At 41.5% G+C, this 19,908-nt stretch overlaps 1 protein-coding gene and 1 long non-coding RNA gene across 2 annotated transcripts in view; one reads left to right on the top strand and one right to left on the bottom strand.

The window, feature by feature from the left end:
• Positions 1–19,908, bottom strand: part of IL1RAPL2 (interleukin 1 receptor accessory protein like 2) — a 1,159,060-nt gene that overhangs the window by 1,028,702 nt on the left and 110,450 nt on the right. The window lies entirely within an intron of this gene.
• LOC140847441 (uncharacterized) lies at positions 2,158–5,035 on the top strand. The gene is made up of 2 exons (XR_012127436.1): positions 2,158–2,526; positions 4,068–5,035. It is a non-coding gene; the product is annotated as an uncharacterized lncRNA (long non-coding RNA).

Here is a 19,908-nt window from a genome sequence, read left to right as displayed (position 1 = left end):
CCAAGTGAAATGGAACACTTTCTGTTGTAGAGGGAACACACAAAAAGCTGTGAGACAGGACCAGGCAGAAAGCTGTACTGATCATAAAGAAGAGCAAGTGAGAAAGAGCAGAAGGTCAAAAGACCCCAGCTGTTCAAACAGATAAACTATTCAAAGCCCCATTCTGCTGACAGTGGACTGACTGGTGTACCTATGTGCTCAAAGGACAGCTCTGGATGCCTTGATTTAAACTAGTCTGAAGAGAGCAAGAATGACCACAGCAGAGCTGACTCCTTAAGACATTCCTAGGTTAGGCCAGCTTCCTCAGAGCTAGAAAACAGGTCGATTCTTTGGATACAGATGAGACAAAGGATGGTGTAGGAGAACTAGGATTGCCAGGACATGCCTCCCAAAGCTTCCAAGTTTAGAGAACACTTGGCTCACATGTTTTCTATTAAATACCTATAAATTTTATTGATCTCTTCTAAAATACTTCTCCAGGATACCAAACCCAGACCTGTCAACCTTCCTTCATAATTTGGATTTTATGAGTTCATGCAAACAGTGCACTCAAAGTTCCCTTGTTTCAATTCCAAGGCTTAATTTATTATTTTCTTTTATACAGATAAACTCTTGTGACAGCTTTCTGATAAATCAGGGGTCCCACAGATTTCAGCAGAAGGGGATTGCTGTTACTCAGGAAGACCTCTGCCCCCTGTTACTAGGAAGACATACACACACAAACCATGCCTTCACCTAACCACAGAAGGGAGTGGATGGCACACTAGTACCTTCCACAAAACCATAAGACAACTTCAAGTGAAAATCAAACACATTCAAATCTCCACATATTCCTTTCAAGAAACAATGTAGGATGACTTTATCCTTTACTTACAAAAGACTCTTGGACAACCTTAATCAGTCAGGTGAAGCAATTAGCATGTGCCTGAACAAAATCAAGTAGTGCAGGTTTTGATTTTGTTTCTGCTTGTTTTGTTTTGTTTTTACGCTTTTTGCTGTAAATTTATAGGTGCTTTTTTCCCCTTCTTCCTGGCATGTCTTTGTGATTAAGGAGATCTCTATTCACTGAGAATTCCAAGAGTCTTGACCTGCTGCAAGCAGATGTTCATGTTCCTTAAAGGCAGTCAGTCAACATCATTTACTGCTCACCTTCTGTTTGCAAAGGCCCTTCCTGACATCATGAAGATAGTTCGGTCTTTATAATGTGACAAAACAAACATGCATAAGATGACTTAAGACCAGTTACAGAAAACACGTCAGCAACAGCAAATGTGTGTATGAACTGTGTCTAGAAGTAGTGAGGGCACATAGGGAGGGAGGGATGGGTCCCTCCCATCAGTAACTGCGACTGGATTCCTACAGGAGCATTTTGAACCAGGTGTTAGAAGGAGGGTATGAGTATAATTTAATTTAGAGAAGTAGAATAAAGGGAGTGTAAATAGAGGGAGTTTACATGCGAATTTTGCAGACCAATTGTTACATTTGTAGCCTACATATTTTCTAAAACTTTTTGTCAGAATTCCTATCCCAGGAAAGACCATTCTGACATTAGTCATATACTGATGTAACATGTCATGCCACTGTAAAATTTCATATATTTAAAAAATAACTTAAAACTCGTAATACTTACATAAGAGATATAACTACCTGGGACTATTTGTGGCTGAATGATTAATGTGTACTAAGAAAAATCAACCCTCTGCATTTACCAAGATAATGTTGATGGCTTATGCTAGATAGTAAATACTTTAGACAACTCTAGGAGCACATTCACTTAGCCAGTGGACCTTCATGATGCCACAGGAAAATTTTAATCCATCATGAAAACACATCACTGAACTTTTGTTTTAACATGCATACTTGACTTAACAGCCCCTGACAGTTTTCCCAGAGACTTCCGTAGCTCGTAAATACAGAATTTTTGAGGCAAAGTCATTCACAAGAAAAGGTATAGAAAACAGAGTTACAGCATCTGTCCCTGGAGAACTTTGCATGTGGAGTACTCAGAAGTTTTATGAAGTGTGGGGGTGAAGTACATCATTCTGGAATAAAACCTAAGTTTAAATCATGGCTTTGCCACTTACTAGCTGTTGGCAGCCGCGCTCAGAAAATAGCACCCAATGCAGGGCAGCCGGAAGGCCCCGGAACTTCCTAATGACAAATCATCCCACACCACTAAACTACATGCTAATTGCGCCTTGGCATAAGGACCAATGAGACCCACCAAATGGTTATGCTAATAAGGCATATGGAGCCGCACCAACCAGGTCAGAGCATGAGAACTATATAAGCAAGCCTCTCCTTCCCCTCTGGGTCCTGCCCAACTCATTTGTTTCACAAAGAGCTGAAGAATAAAGCTTTCTGCAGAAGAATCCTGCTGTTGTTGCATGCTGTTCTTGCCGGCGAGGACAGGGCACGCGACAAGTGGTGCCGAATCCCGGGAACCAGAACATCACCGGCACAGGGAGGACCCTTCAGACATCTGGAGAGGATTCAGAACTGCAGGTCAGAAGAAAGCCCGGAGGGGTAAGTTCTGAGAGGCCCCTGCTTTTCAGGATAATGGTTGATGGTTCTCTGTAAATAAGGAGGCACTATGGGGAATGCACCGTCATTAGTCACGGCGCTGCAGACAGCTCTCAAAGAGCGAAACTTGAAGGTCTCCAGCAAAGTCTTAGGATCTTTTGTGAAGGAGATAGACCGTGTGGCCCCCTGGTTCATTTGTTCAGGGTCCCTCTCAATCCCGAGCTGGGACAAACTGGGGAAAGATCTTGATAGAGAGGAGGAGGAGGGTAGCCTGAGGGGAGGCACCAGGCCCCTCTGGAAACTGATTAGAGCTTGTCTGCAAGATGAGAGATGTGAAAAGGTAATAAAAGAAGGTCAGAGAGCATTGACAGATATCCAAGAGAGCATGTCAGAAACGGAACGGGAAACAGAGAGCGCGCGCGGCCGAAAAAAGGCCACAAAAACGAAGGTAAAGAAACCTCAGAGTGAGGGAGAAAGCCCGCCTAGGGCAAAAGCGAAAGAGCCCCGAGAAGCGAGTGACGATCGCCTCGGAGAAAATAGTAAATACCCCTGGAAAGAGTTGAGGGACCTCCAACTCTCCAACAGGGAATCTGAGGAGGAATTAACGTCCGCAGAGGAAGGGGAAGAGAATAAAACCGCAGAGTGCAGAAGTAAGGGAACCAGCAAAGTTGAAAAGCGGACCAAGGAAAAAATGAAAGCAGGGTGTCCCCCGACGCCCGTTGCCCCGCCACCTTACGTGAGTGGCGCACTCTCATTTTGCCACCCAGATACTCTTCAGGCAATTAGACAAATGTTTCCTGTATTTGAGGATAATGGCGTACGCTCTCACCAGCCCCTGAGCCATAAACAAGTTAAGGAGTTAGCAGAATCCGTTCGGGCTTATGGAGTCAGTGCTAACTATACCATAGCACAAGTTGAGAGATTAACAGAGACAGCCATGACACCCGCAGACTGGCAATATGTAACTAAGGCATGCCTTTCTAGTATGGGGCAATACATAGAATGGAAGGCATTGTGGCATGATATCAGTATGACCCAGGCACGCGCAAACGCGGCCGAAGGACAGCCTGCGTGGTCATATGATATGCTGACGGGCCAAGGACAGTGGGTAGCCAACCAGACCGCCTTCCCCTTACAGGTGTACGCACAAATAAACACGTGTGCCGCCAAGGCATGGAAAGCCCTCACCAACAAAGGAGAAGTGTCAGGCAATTTAACAAAAATTATTCAAGGGCCGAGCGAGCCATTTTCGGACTTTGTCGCTCGTATGATGGAGGCTGCAGGCAGAATATTTGGAGATCAGGAACAAGCAATGCCCCTAGTGGAGCAATTAGTATTTGAACAATGTACCAAGGAATGCAGACAGGCGATAACACCCTGGAAACAGAAAGGGATACACGCTTGGTTGAAAGCCTGTAGAGAAATAGGAGGACCACTCACCAACGCGGGCCTAGCCACAGCCATATTACAGAGCCACAAACAAGCCAGGATCACTAACAGAAGTATTAAATGCTTTCACTAATCTGTCACGAGGCCTGTCCCAGTATCTTTCAGGAAACTGGTCCCAGGCTTCGATGGAGCACTAGAAGAACTGCGGCAAGAAATTATCCACATCAACTCCACCCGTCTAGATATCTCCGTAGCGGAAAGACTCTCTTCCTGGTTCCTCAGAGCTCTCTCCCACGTCAAGGAGTGGGCGGGCATGGCTGGGATGGGCGTGTTCCTGCTTGGAGGTCTCATGCTCTTACTCTGGTTGTTATGCAGACTCCGCAACCAACATAAGCAGGACAAGGTGATCCTTGCTCAAGACCTAATGGCGATAGACGTTGGCGCCTCTCCCCAAGTGTGGCTCAATATGCTTAAGAAGGAAGCTCGGCTTTAGCTTGAGGTAGCTCTTGCACCCTGAGCCCATGTGGCACTGCACCAGGCCCGAGTACCTCAATGCTTAATCACAGCTTTCTTTAAGAAGCTCATGGTGCAAGAGGGTTGAGAAAAAGGGTCCAAACCCTTTGTACCAAGCGGTCCCAACGCCAGCCAGAGGATGCGAGGCAAAGCACTGCAAGAGGTCTTGGACCCCTCTGAGAGGCATGCCTGACTGCATAGGGGTAGATGCCCAGAACCCCTCTCCAAAAAGGGGGCATCAGGAAGTATGATGGAGGTCAGGCCTCTGTCTCCGCCTCTGCTGGCAAGTTCCGCCTTGAGCTTCTGTTAGACAAAAAAGGGGGAGATGTTGGCAGCCGCGCTCAGAAAATAGCACCCAATGCAGGGCAGCCGGAAGGCCCCGGAACTTCCTAATGACAAATCATCCCACACCACTAAACTACATGCTAATTGCGCCTTGGCATAAGGACCAATGAGACCCACCAAATGGTTATGCTAATAAGGCATATGGAGCCGCACCAACCAGGTCAGAGCATGAGAACTATATAAGCAAGCCTCTCCTTCCCCTCTGGGTCCTGCCCAACTCATTTGTTTCACAAAGAGCTGAAGAATAAAGCTTTCTGCAGAAGAATCCTGCTGTTGTTGCATGCTGTTCTTGCCGGCGAGGACAGGGCACGCGACAACTAGCTATGCAACTTGTGGAAAGTCACTTGGCCTCTGTGTTTCAGTTTCCTCAACTGAAAAATGGAATACGGCAGATTCCCCTTCATCAGCAGGAGATGTGTTCCCAGGCCCCAGTTCCCAGCCTGAAACTGCTGATAGTACCAAACCCTATATATACTGGTTTTGTCCCCCATACATACATACCTATGATAACGTTTAAGTTATCAATTAGGCACATATCCACAACAATAATAATACAAAAGAACAATTATAATATTGTGATGCAGCATTAGGCTGCTCTTCACCTTCTAACACTATGTCAAGAGCAGATTCATAAGCTTCTGGACCAAGATTAACCATGGGTTACAGAAACCACAGAAAATGAAACCATGGTTAAGGGAGCCTGCTGTACTGGTATCTACATGGCAGCGTTGGGTGAGAATTAAATAAGTGTACATGGAGCATTCAGCACAGTGCCTGCCACACAATAAGCATTCATTCCTACAATGGAGAGGAGCTTCCAAGTGAAATTGTTGCTATGGGAAGAGAGGAGATGAACACAATGAAATGAGGAAGTTATAAACCTACCTTTCTTGAAGTTCTAAGACAGGTGTAGTTTTTATACTCAATCCCTCTATTACATCTAAATCCATCAACAGGTTCATGTTCATCAACAAATGGTAACTGCCACCTGCTATCTACACCAGGGGAATCTTTATACTTCAAATGATTGTTTTAAAAAAAATAATGAGAAGCATTGATGATACTTGGCTCATTCATAGAGAAGAGCAGACTGACAAGCTGTAGATATGACAGATAAAAGGATTCACATGAAGGCCTAGGGCAATATTAGGTGTCAAAGAGGGGCTGTAGCTTTTATGACTATGGTGTTATGGTAAATTTCTTAACTGTCTATCCCCACTCCTTTGTTCAAGGAAAGCCCCAGAAAGCCATCTTTTCCATCAAGTAAACCCATCCTACACAATCCCTAATGCCACAGACAAGGGTAATTACTGACCCCATGTCAGCCATTCCAACAGTGGCCAGAAACTCTAATGGCAAACAGTCTGGACTGATCTAATTCTCCCTTTTGGAAATGTGAACAGGGTCATACTATGAAAACAAGGCAATGAACAAAGAGAATCTTGAAAGATAAGACTAAAAGATAATCACAAAATACCATAAGGCAAAACTAGTCATGAGGAAATTATGGTCAAGAGAAACTTGTAAAGAAAAAACCTGAGTAAACAGAAAATGGGATGGAGAGAAAAGATACACCAAGTAAAAGATTAGAAAGCCCATTTCCAGGAAGAGAGAAAGAAAAACAGGTCCTCTGAATATCACCTACCCTAATGCCCCAGTCTCTGAAGCTGCCTTGGATTCTGAATTATCTTCTAGTCTCTAAGAACATAGCCTGATGCTACTACAGCTCCATTGCTGATGACAGAAAATAGTTGTTACTAACTCTGTGTCCTTACAAAGTAAATTCACCTATCTTTGCCTTAGGTTATTTAATTGAAAAATGAGGATAATACTGGTACCCATTACCCTCCTGCCATGAGCATTTTCTGAGCACAAAGCCACCCAGTTAGACACTGAATTTCTCAGCCACCCTCACTGCCAGGTGTGGCTACATGCCTAAATTGTTACCAGTGGCTTGTGAGCAAAAGTGATGGGTACAACTTCCTCATCACTTCCTTGAAACAAAACCCTTTACTCTGTACTGTTGCTCTTTTCTATTCCCACAATCTGAAATGAAAACATGGCAGAAACATGCACACAAGGACAATGGCCTAGAGATCATTTTTGTGAGTGTGAAGGGCCGTATCATAAATAGTTTAGTCTTTGTGGTCCACAAGGTCTTTGTCAAAGCTATTCAGTTCCGCTGATATAATGCTAAGGCAGCTATAGATAATATGTAAATAAATGGTGATGGCTGTGTTCAAATAAACTTAATCTATAAAAATCAGGTAAGAAGCTAGATTTGGCCTGCCAGCCATAATTTCTCTCTCTGCTCTAGAGGATGCTGGGAAAGTAATGGAAGATTCCTGGATCCCTGAACCACCTCAAGGAGCTGTACTGTAATGAGAGAAAAGAGGAGGGAGAGGGAGGAATAAAGAAAGAGAGATACAGAGGAAGAAACAAGAGATAGATTCCCATCTTACTTAAGCCATTCCATTTTGGGGCTTCGTAGTAGCATATCCCTTACCTCAACTGATATACCTCTCTTCCTGAGAACTGGTTTTCAAGCGTTTTCTAGATCCCAATGGACAAATACATTCATTTTAAATTATCTATTACTCAAGGTATATATCGAATGAGCCATCTGCAATGAAAACAACCTAATTAGAACAGGTGTCTGAGAACAGGCTTACCAGGAATCTTGGCCAGATACTGTTAGGTAGAAAGACAGACATGAGAAGCCAGGGAAAGGGAAGAAGATAAGGCTCAAAGAAAAAAGTACCCAAACTCTGCCCAGGTTGGGGAAGATAACAAAGGCTTTGCAGAGATAACCTCCATGCCTATCAGGATCACTCCAACCAGATCCCAACGTGGGCACAATCAAACAAAACTAAGAAGCATCCAAACCACACATCATGGGAAAGGACATGTTCACTGGCTATATAGATGGACCTGTCAATCAAATAACCCACCTTCTCAATCAAAGAGGTGCCTGCTAGCCAGAATGTAATATAAAGATCTCCCGCCTAATGGATTGGGAGTCTTTGTCTACCTTGACTCTGGCCCACTCCTCCCTCGGAGTGTATTCAAATAAAACTTTTGCTCTGCTTCACTATTGTATTCCTGCCTTTCAATTCTCTGTTTCAATGGGGACAAGAACCAACGATAACAAACTCAGCCCAGCAACAAAACCATGGAAGTTGACACTAAATTTGCACTTGTTTAAATATTCTTTCTTAAAACTTCTACCTGATCTTCTTAACCACTATGATTAAGGTGATTGAAGAGAGAGGGGACTTAATAACCAGAGTAGTTATTCTTATCAATCAACATAATATACCAGCAACTGAAGACAGAGAAACCTTGTGCCAAATTTTGAGTTTGAGTAAGAATGTAGTACAACAGAGCCATGAAGCAGCTGCAACTCACATCTCTGCATAGAAGAACATTTCTGCAGTGAAGAGAATCCAAATGGCTCCTAATCTAAAATGGCAAATGATCCCTGCCTCCTGATACTCACATCCTTATATAATCTCTTCCTCTTCCCTTTGGGTATGGGCTGCTCCCTTTGAGTCTAGCTGAATCCAGTGATTTGTTTCAAAGGAGCAGTATATATCGCAAAAGTGATGAGATGTCACTTCTGATATTAGTTTACAAAAGACTACAATGCTGTCTTTTCCCCTCACTCTTTCTCCCTCACTTGCTCACTTTGATGAAGCCAGCTGCCATGTTGTAAGCTGCTCTATGGAAAGGCCCGTGTGACAAGTACTTTAAGGACAACATGTGGCCAATAACCAACAAAGAGCTGATGCCCACAGTCCAAAAACACACAAGGACCTGAGTTCTGCCAACAATCATGTCAGTTGGCTTGAAAGTGAATCATTCCCCTTGTGATGACTACAATGCTGGCCAACACCTGTATTACAGCTAATGAGAAGCTTAGTACCCAGCAAAATCATAACCCAGTGTTTGGCCAATAGAAACTGCACAATAATAAATGTGTGTTGTTTAAAATGCCATTTGGGGAGAAATTTCTTATACACCAATAGATGGCTTATATAATTTCTGTCCCCAAACTTCAGCTGGTGTGAGTCATCAGCTGTTCTATGATCCCATGACATCCTAGAACTCAGTTATCATAGCTGATAATGACAGAACTGGGAAATGCCTGGTTAATCTGGCTGTGCCTCATGCTAGACTATACACTCCGAAAGGACAGGAACTGTATCTGTCTCATCCACTGTTGCATCCCCAATCCTAACAAAGTGACTATTGACAATAATGGCTGAACAAATGAATCTGTAAGTAGGTGAGTAGGTGAGTGGATGGATGAACGAATGAAGCCACAGATGTAATTGACACCATATGGTTTGTGAAATGTTGCTTAGGAGGCCTTGTACAAAAATAACAAAACTGCCTTTTTATTTTACTGTTTCCTTCTTCAAATTCCAATAAACCTCAGTTCAATGGACCACTTTAAGTCACAAGTTCAGTTCAATGGACCATGAAGAATAAAAACTGTGAAACAGAAAAACTGAAGGAGGCCTAAAGTCAAAAGCAGTGTGTTCTCCAGAAAGCACCTCTCTTGTATTTTAAAGGATGCCATATACCAGAACCTTATTTATCCACTGTTCAGGAGACATTCAGCTCACTTTATGCAGTTGTTTAGGCAAATGATCCTGGTTCACACAGGGACACCTCAATTATATCATGTAGCTTCCTACCAGGTTGTATTATTAACAGTGCTGAAAACTGAATTATGTCTTAAATGTGTTAGGTAGGCTCATTATTGAAAGGAAACATATGATGCATCCTTTAACAAAACAAGTAACTTAGTTACATGGTTCATAAATCCAGATGCCAAACCTGTAACTTTCACTGTTTTATAAATCTAGATATTTATATACAACATTTACTTAAAGCAGTGAAATTCATGATTCTCCCAGGACAGAGAAGCTGTCAGCTAGAAGGAATGCCAAATCCATCCTTTAATCCTCCCTGCTGAATTGACTGCAAAGTCAGACCCACTTCAGAGCCAGCCCTGCCCCTGGCAAATAAATAGAAGGAGCTCTAAGGGGTGGAGCTGCTGGGCCTGCCCTGCCTACGCACTTCAGTTGCTCTTCCGTGAACCACATGGAACTTCAGCTTCTATACAATCCCATTTCCTTACCTCTCCATGTCTCCAATGCTGATAAACTATTCGAACCCCGGTTTCCTGCTATTTGAAACCCCAAATTTTCAACCCTCACCTTTCTTAGATGGATGATAATGATGTAGTTTCTGCCTTTGGCTAATTGTGCTTGCACCTACCTGTCCCAGTAACTAGCGACAGTGAAGTAGAGCCCACTGTTTCTCAAACTTTAATGTTCATATAAGGGTAGATTCAGATTCAGATCTGGGAAGGGGGCTGACAGCCTGCATTTCACTAAGCTCCCAAATGATGTCAGTGTTACTGATAGTCTGAGTACCAAGGGGGTAATAACAAAACATATCTTACAGACAGAACATCTGGGTTCTTGAACAAGTTTAGTTAGAGTAGCTATTTAACCTTGGGCAATTTACTAACTCTCTCTATTTTAAAAACAGAGGTGATAATTCCTTGGCTGTCATCACAATTAACTGCTTGGATTTGAAATCTAGCTCTCCCATTTGTTAGCTCTGTAACCCTGAGCAGGTTATTTAAACTCCTCCAACCTTAGTGAATAAGAGCAGTACTTCCCTCACAGGGCTGCTGTGAGAGTTAACTGAGTTAATACAGATAATGTACTGAGACTTGTGCCTGAAACACAGCAGTCACTAATTACTATTATTCCTACATGTCTGTCCTTCAGATACCTCAGCTTAATATTATTGCCTTAATCTGAAAAGGGGTTTTTACATGACTTGATATACCTACCTTGTCCACCAGGCTGCTACTCACACTACAGTTCTTATACTAGGCCACACATAAAATCCATCACAAATCCTCTGGTCCCAAAGTCCACCATTTTTTCATCTCAAAGTCTTCCCTCAGGCTCTTGTATCACTGCACATCATTTTATATAGAGCACTATTTATGAGTGTACTCCTGTTATGACAGATGAGTCTAGCTCCTCAGCTTAACAGCACTCATAGAAATACTAAGGAAACAAACACACAGAGGAAAGGGAATCCAGACTTTATAGAAATTGTATTTCTGCTTTTCATCTTAGTTCATTTAACTCAAGAGAACAGAAGATTCTCTTCACATGGGACTCAAGATTATCTTCCCTCAGATGCTTCAGGAAGTCCAGAAAGACACATGCCATTTTGCCCATTAGCACTAAAGAACAGCTGATGGTCACATAAGCTAGGTCCCTGCCACGGCTTCCAAGCAAAAGAATCATCTCACCACAGACCTTCAAGCCCAAATATTACTACCTAGCATACTTTCTGGGGGCAGAGGCAACATATAATGGCAGAAGTAGCAGGTCAAAAGCCAATCAATGGATTTCTGGGTTACACTGAGAGCTCAGCCAAGGTTGGACACCATCAGTTTATACTGACACTAACTCATTCTGTGGTGGGATCAGGGCTGCAGTTAACTGCTTTAGCTATGGTGATTGTCTGGCAGAAACATTTCAGTTAAGTTGGTCTAGTCCCTGCTGATAGAGAGAATGCATTTAGGGAAAGACACCATGTAAGCAGGGTCTATTCCAAATTTTAGCTACTTTCTTAAGCTCTAGCCTTCCATTTCCCCTTCTCTCTCACCTGACTGACCTCACCTCTCCCTTAATTTACAAAACGGAAGCCACTTTGAACTCTAGTCACCAAAACTAACCTAAACTGTGCTGCCTTCAACTTTTTCTTCTTCCCTCTCATTCTAAAGAAAGAGACGTCTCTCCTCTTTTTAGCCCTTCTTCCTGGGCTCTGGATCCCATTCCCTTATACTGCCTTTGGGTCCTTACTTCATTCATTATCCCTATCATTCTTAGATACTAAAAAATCTTCCTCCCATCCTCAAAAAAGTTCTTCAGGGTGTGAGCAGAAGTGAAACATGGCTGGATGGAGGAAAACTGAAGTGAGTATGCAGTAGGCCAAGAAAGGTTCAGAAGGTACCTTAGCTCTAGAAAGGTAAGAAGAGACATCAACTAGAATAGATGGTAAAGAATAGTCCAGAATGGTAAAATTCATAAATTCCATGTCAGAGCATTTAATCAGTTTTAGTAGCACAGGTCAACAGAACTAGTGAGTGGTCAGGGTACGGGTCCTGTGCCCTTTTTATACTACCTGCTGGGAGTTGTTAGCTCTCAGCCCACAGGTGTTAATCATAGTTAGAAGAGATCAAAGAAATAGAAATAAATTCTGCTTCTGAGTTGGGGGAGGGAGGTAGAAGTTTTCACCAGTTTCTTATTGATAAATTCTGAGGATCAAAAGGAAGGCTGGTAAGAATCACAGGCCCTGACAAATGTGTGTACAGATGTGCCTATGATATACATTGTTTGGCTACACAGGGCTTATAAAATCATAGCATGGTTATCTTTTCCACAGAGCTGCATATGAGGTTCCTCCCAAATGCAAATACATTTAATATTCCCAACAGAGCATGAACAGTTGGGGATATAGAAAATGAAAACCAATTTTAGTTTTGGCAAGATTGGCTAGACAGTTCTTTCAGATTCATTATGAACCATTACTGCCTGCATCACAGAAACATTCCACAGAAGCCAAGTTTTGGCCATTAATTAGGACATATGGAGGCTGCTCTAATATTGAGGGAGCTATACTTTCAAGGCAGTGAGAATTTGGAAGAAAAAAAAGGTGCCCACATTACAACTGTAAAATTAGATAGTTACATGTTCTGTGGCTTAGTTAAAATTTTCAGAAAATGAAATATTTCCCAGTAAAAGGACAATGTGGATTCTCTTCTGCCACAAGATTCTTCTCCTAACCAAAAATGAATCCTCTAAATATAGGGAATTTAAATATATGATTAAGGAATGGCTCAAACACATCCATATGCTTTACTCCAGCCAAGATAGCACCATGTGTAAGCCTTTTCTGCAACTGCTCCTCAAGGAAGGTGACCCATCATGGCACAAATCCCTAGGTAATGTCCAGTACTTGACAACTGGCTTTAGAAGGAGGGATTGTTACTTATGTGTCCAATATCCTCTGTACATTTAAAACCACTACAGACAGTATAAACACAAAGCCCATTGGCTCCTCAAGAACAGCCTTGAAAATCAAGCCTGATGCATATAGAACGCATTCCAAGTAGGAGTGACAGAATGAGGAAAGGCACAGAGCAATGAGATATTAAAAAGAATCTAACCAGTACTTTGAGGGATTAAAGATGGTGGCATGAGAGGTGAGACAAAAACCTCCTCCCAAAACCACATATAATATGAAAATATAGTTAATACAACTAATCCTAAAAGAGCAACAGGAAAGAAGGCTGCGCCAGACTGCATACACCTGGAGAAAAGAACAGACCTCACAGAACAAGGTAACATGCCAAAGCCTTGAACTAGTGGGACCAAAGCCCTTCCCCCACCACAGCTCACTGGCAGGAGGAAGAGAAATGGAGTAGGGGGGTGGAGGGAAGCCTAGGACCGCTGAACACTCAGCCCTGGAGATCTGCTTTGGGAGCACAAACCTACATTGCATGGTGCTCTGGAGATTAGTAGGGTTGGAAAGTTAAGACAGGCAGAATACTTGGAGAGACTGAGATTCCAGCCATTTGTGGAGGACAGGGATCCACATTCAGCTGCTCTGGGACAAAGGAAAGGCAGGTGGTCTGACAGGTTTCCTAACAGAGAGAGGGCTGCTGAAGGGGCAGGGATTGCATCGAGCTTGCTGATCGGGAGAAGGAATAGGTGGACAAGGTTGTCTGGGTGTGCTCTGCCCAGCAGGTTGGAAACTTTCAGAAGCTTCAGGCGCTCCATCCCCCTGGATGGCTACTCAGCTCTGTGCAGCCTGCTGTGCCTTACTGCTAGCCTGCCATCACTGGCTCGCAAAATGGCAGCCCATGCCCTGGCATCAGGCCAGCCAGAAGGTGGCCACACCTACGACAGCTACAAACGCAAAGCACAGGCCTCTGTGCTTGACCCACTGGTTCTGACAGTGGAGAAAGGCACTGCAGCCGGAAAGCAGAAAACAACTCTTTCTTCCTAACAGGCACCAGTGCCGCTCCTAGGCAACCCCCGCCATCTTTCCAGGGGCTGAGCAGCTACAGAGAGTAGAGCTTCTGGGCACTAGAGGGTGACACCTACAAATACGAAATGTCAAAGGAACCTGGTTCAGCCCAAAATCCCACAAACACCAGAAAGAGGGCCACGTGAAACTGAACTCATCAATTTTCCTGAAAGAGATTTCAAAATAAAAATCATAAATACGCTCATGGAGATACAGAAAAATATTCAAGAACTCAGGGAAGAATTCAGGAATGACATTCAATCATTAAAGAATACAGTACCTGAAATGAAACATACAATGGATGCATTTAAAAGCAGATTAGAAGAAGTAGAGGAGAAGGTAGATGAAATAGAAATTAGAGAAGAATACAAAAAAGCTGAGGCACATAGAAAAATTCCTCTGAGAATGAAAGAGTATTGAGAGAACTGTGAAACAAATACAAATGGAACAGTATTTGCATTATAGGGGTACAAGAAGAAGAAAGAGAAAAAGGGATAGAAATTATCTTTGAGGAGGTAATTGCTGAAAATTTCCCCAATCTGGAAAAGGAGATAGTCTCTCAGGTCAGGGAGGTGCATAGATCTACCAAAACAAAGGACCCAAGGAAGACAATACCAAAAAATATAATAATTAAAATGGCAAAGATGAAGGATAAAGACAGACTTTTCAAAGCAGCTAGAGAGAGAAAAAGATCACATACAAAGGAAAACCCATCAGGCTATCATCAGACTTATGAACAGAAACCTCACAGGTCAAAAGCGAACGGCATGATATATGTGATGCAATGAAACAGAAGGGCCTCAAACTAACTATACTCTAGCCAGCAAGATTATCATTTAAATTTGAAGGAGTAAACAATTTCCAGATAAGCAAAAGCTGAAAGAATTTACCTTCAAAAAACCATCTCTACAGTGTGTTTTGGAGGGACTGCTATAGATGGAAGTGTTCCTAAGGCGAAGTAGCTGTCGCCAGAGGTAATAAAACCACTGTAAAGAAAATAGAACAATAACTAAGCAGATGCAAAATCAAATCAACTACCCCCAAAGTCAATCAAGGGATAGACAAGGCATACAGAAATACCTTATAAAGAATGAAGGAGGAAGAAAAAGCAGGAAAAAAATAGGATCTTTAGATTGTGTCCATAATGAAGTGAGATAAATTAGACAGATAGTAAATAAGTTACTCTTCAACCCTTAGTAACCATGAATCTAAAGCCTGAAATGATAATAAGTACATACCTATCAATAATCACCATAAATATACATCATCTGAAAGCACCAATCAAAAGAAATAGAGTCACTGAATGGATAGAAAAACAAGACCCATCTATATGCTGCCTACAAGAGACATCAAACCCAAAGAAAAACAGAGACTAAAAGTAAAGGGATGAAAAAAGATATTTCATGCAACTAATATAGAGAGAAGCAGGAATTGCAGTACTTGTGTCAGAAAAAATAGACTTCAAAACAACAAAAGTAACAAGAGACAAAGAAGTACATTACATAATGATAAAGGGGTCAGTCCAACAAGAAGATATAACCATTATAAATATCTATGCTCACAACATAGGAACACCCAAATATGTAAAACAAATACTAACAGAATTGAAGGGGGAAATAGAATGCAATGGACTCATTTTAGGAGACTTCAACACACCACTCACTCCAAAGGACAGATCAACCATACACAAAATAAGTAAGGAGACAGAGGCATTGAACAACACATTGGAACAGATGGACCTAACAGAAATCCACCCAACACTCCACTCAAAAGCAGCAGGATACACATTCTTCTCAAGTACACATGGAACATTATGTAGATCATATACTAGGCCACAAAAAGAGCCTCAGTAAATTTAAAAAGACTGAAATTGTACCAACCAGCTTCTCAGACCAGAAAAGTATGAAACCAGAAATAAATTATGCAAAGGAAATAAAAAAGTCCACAAACACATGGAGGCTTAACAACATGCTCCTAAATAATCAATGGATCAGTGACCAAAAAAAAACAGAGATTAAGCAATATATGGAGACAAATGAAAACAACAAGTCAACACCACAAAATTTGCAGGATGCAGCAAAGGCCATGCTAAGAGGGAAGTATACTGCAATACAGGCCTATCTCAGGAAAAATGAACTATCCCATATGAACAGTCTAAACTCACAATTAACGAAAAGGGAAAAAGAAGAACAAATGAGGCCCAAAGTCAGTAAAAGGAGGGACATAATAAAGATGTGAGCAGAAATAAATAAAATTGAGAACAATGAAACAATAGAAAGAACTGATGAAAGCAGGAGCTGGTTCTTCAAGAAAATATAGAAAATAGATAAACCCCTAGCCAGACTTAAAAAGAAAAAAAGAGTCTACATGCGTAAACATAATCAGAAATGAAAAAGGAAAATTCATGACAGATACCACAGAAATACAAATAATTATTAGAGAATACTGTGAAAAATTATATGCTAACAAACTGAATAACCTAGAAGAAATGGACAACTTTATAGAAAAATACAACCTTCTAAGGCTGACCCAGGAAAAAACAGAAAATCTGAACAGACCAATTACCAGCAAGGAAATTGTACTGGTAATCAAAAAACTACCTAAGAACAAAACTCCTGAACCAGATGGCTTCACTGCTAAATTTTATCAAACATTTAGTGAAGACTTAATACCCATCCTCCTTAAAGTTTTCCAAAAAGTAGAGGAAGAGGGAATACTTCCAAAGTCATTCTATGAGGCCAGCATCACTCTAATGCTAAAACCAGGCAAAGACACTAGAAAAAAAATTATAGACCAATATCCCTGATGAACACAGATGCAAAAATACTCAACAAAATAGAAGCAAACCAAGTTCAAAAATAAATGACAAAGATCATCCATCATGATCAAGTAGGGTTTATTCCAGGGATGCGAGGATGCTACAATACTCGAAAATCCATCAACATCACCCACCGCATCAACAAAAAGGACAAAAGCCACATGATCATCTCAACAGATGCTGAAAAAGCATTTGACAAAATTCAAGACCCATTTATGATAAAAAAATCTCTCAACAAATGGGTATAGAGGGAAAGTACCTCAACATAATAAAGGCCATATATGACAAACCCACAGCCAACATCATACTTAACAGTGAAAAACTGAAAGCTTTCCTCTAAGATGGGGAACAAGAAGAGAATGCCCACTCTCTCCCACTTTTATCCAGCATAGTTGAATAGGTCCTCCCCATGGCAGTTAGACAACACAAAGAAATAAAAGGCATCCAGATTGGTAAGAAAGAAGTTAAACTGTCACTGTTTGCAACTGACATAATATTGTACATAAAAAACCCTAAAGACTCCACTCCAAAACTACTAGAACTAATATCTGAATTCAGCAAAGTTGCAGGATACAAAATTAATACACAGAAATCTGTTGCTTTCCTATACACTAATGATGAACTAGCAGGAAGAGAAATTAGGAAAACAATTCCATTCATGATTGCATCAAAATGAATAAAATACCTAGGAATAAACCTAACCAAGGAAGTGAAAGACCTATACCCTGAAACTACGAGACACTCTAAAGAGAAATTAAAGAGGACATGAACAAATGGAAACTCATCCCATGCTCTTGGCTAGAAGAAATAATATTGTGAAAATTGCCATCCTGCCTAAAGCAATCTACAGATTCAATGCAATCCCTACCAAAACACCAACAGCATTCTTCAACAAACCAAAGCGAATAGTTGTAAAATTCATATGGAACCACAAAAGACCCCAAACAGCCAAAGCAATCCTGAGATGGAATAATAAAGCTGGAGGATTATGCTCCCCAACTTCAAGCTTTACTACAAAGCCACAGTAATCAAGACAATTTGGTACTGGCACAAGAACAGACCCATAGACCAATGGAACAGAATACAGAACCCAGATATAAACCTAAGCATATATGGTCAATTAATATACGATATAAGAGCCATGGACATACAATGGGGAAATAAAAGTCACTTCAACAGCTGGTATTGGCACAACTGGACAGCTACATGCAAGAGAATGAAATTGGATTATTGTCTAACCCCATACACAAAAGTAAACTTGAAATGGATCAAAGACCTGAATATAAGTCATGACACCACAAAACTCTTAGATGAAAACATTGTAAAAAATCTCTTGAATATAAACATGAGCAACTTTTTCCTGAATGCATCTCCTCGGGCACGGGAAACCAAAGGGAAAATGAACTAATGGGGCTACATCAAGACTTCTGGACAGCAAAGGACACCATCAGCAGAACAAAAAGGCCTCCTGCAGTATGGGAGAATATATTTGTAAATGACATATCCGACAAGGGGTTAACATCCAAAATATATAAAGAACTCACATGCCTCAACACCCAAAATGCAAATAACCCAATTAAAAAATTGGTGGAGGATCTGAACAGACAATTCTCCAAAGAAGAAATTAAGAAGTTCAGATGGCCAATAGGAACATGAAAAGATGCTCCACATCACTAATTATCAGGGAAATGCAAATTAAAACCACAATGAGAAATCACCTCACACCAGTTAGGATGGCCAACATCAAAAAAAATAGGAACAATAAATGCTGGTGAGGATGTGGAGAAAGGGGAATCCTCCTACACTGCTGGTGGGAATGCAAACTAGTTCAACCATTATGGAAAGCAGTAAGGAAGTTCCTCAAAAAACTAAAAATACAAATACCATTTGACCCAGGAATTCCACTCCTACGAATTTACCTAAAGAAAGCAAGATCTCAGATTCAAAAAGACATATGCACCCCTATGTTTACTGCGGCACTATTTACAATAGCCAAGAATTGGGAGCAACCTAAGTGTCCATCAGTAGATGAATGGATAAAAAAGATGTGGTACATATACACAATGGCATATTATTCAGCCATAAGAAGAAAACAAATTCTACCATTTGCAACAACATGGATGGAGCTGGAGGGTATTATGCTCAGTGAAATAAGCCAGGCAGAGAAAGACAAGCACCAAATGATTTCACTCATATGTGGAATATAAGAACAAAGCAAAAGCTGAAGGAAAAAAACAGTAGCAGACTCACAGAACCCAAGAATAGACTAACAGTTACCAAAGGAAAAGGGACTCGGGGGGGATGGGTGGGAAGGGAGGGACAATGGGGGATAAGGGGCATTACGATTAGCATACATAATATAGTTAGGGGGGCATGGGGAAGGCAGTATAGCACAGAGAAGATAAGTAGTGACTCTATAATATCTTACTACATTGATGGAGAGTGACTGTAATGGGGTATGTGGTGGGGACTTGATGGTGGGGGTAGTCTAGTAACCATAATGTCACTCATGTCACTGTAGATTAATGACACCAAAACAAACAAAAAAAGGACATATGCACCTCTATGTTTATTGCAGCACTATTTACATTAGCCAAGATAGTAACCATAATGTTACTCATGTCACTGTAGATGAATGACACCAAAACTAAAATAAAAAAAAGGACATATGCACCTCTATGTTTATTGCAGCACTCTTTTGCACATTAGCCAAAATATGGAAACAACCTAAGTGTGCATCAGTAGATGAATGGATAAAGAAGAGGTGGTACATATACACAATGGAATACTATTCACCCATAAGAAAGAAACAAATCCTACCATATGCAACAACACGGATGGAGCTAGTGGGTATTATGCTCAGAGAAATAAGCCAGCCAGAGAAAGACAAGTACCAAATGATTTCCCTCATTTGTGGAATATAACAACGAAGCAAAACTGAAGGAACAAAATAGCAGGAGACTCAGAGACTCCAAGAAGGGACTAGTGGTTACCAAAGGGGAGGGGTGGGGGAGGGTGGATGGAGAGGGAGGGAGAGATAATAGGATTGAGGGGTATTATGATGAGTACACATGGTGCAGGGGGGATCATGGGGAAGACAGTGTAGCATAGAGAAGACAAGTAGTCACTCTGTGGCATCTTACTACACTGATGGGCTGTAACTGAAATGGAGTATGGAGTGGGAG

The sequence above is a fragment of the Manis javanica genome, chromosome X (assembly GCF_040802235.1).
Source record: "Manis javanica isolate MJ-LG chromosome X, MJ_LKY, whole genome shotgun sequence".
Lineage (NCBI taxonomy): Eukaryota > Metazoa > Chordata > Mammalia > Pholidota > Manidae > Manis > Manis javanica.
Note: the sequence above shows the minus strand (reverse complement) of the source record. Positions and strands in the feature narration are given on the sequence as shown.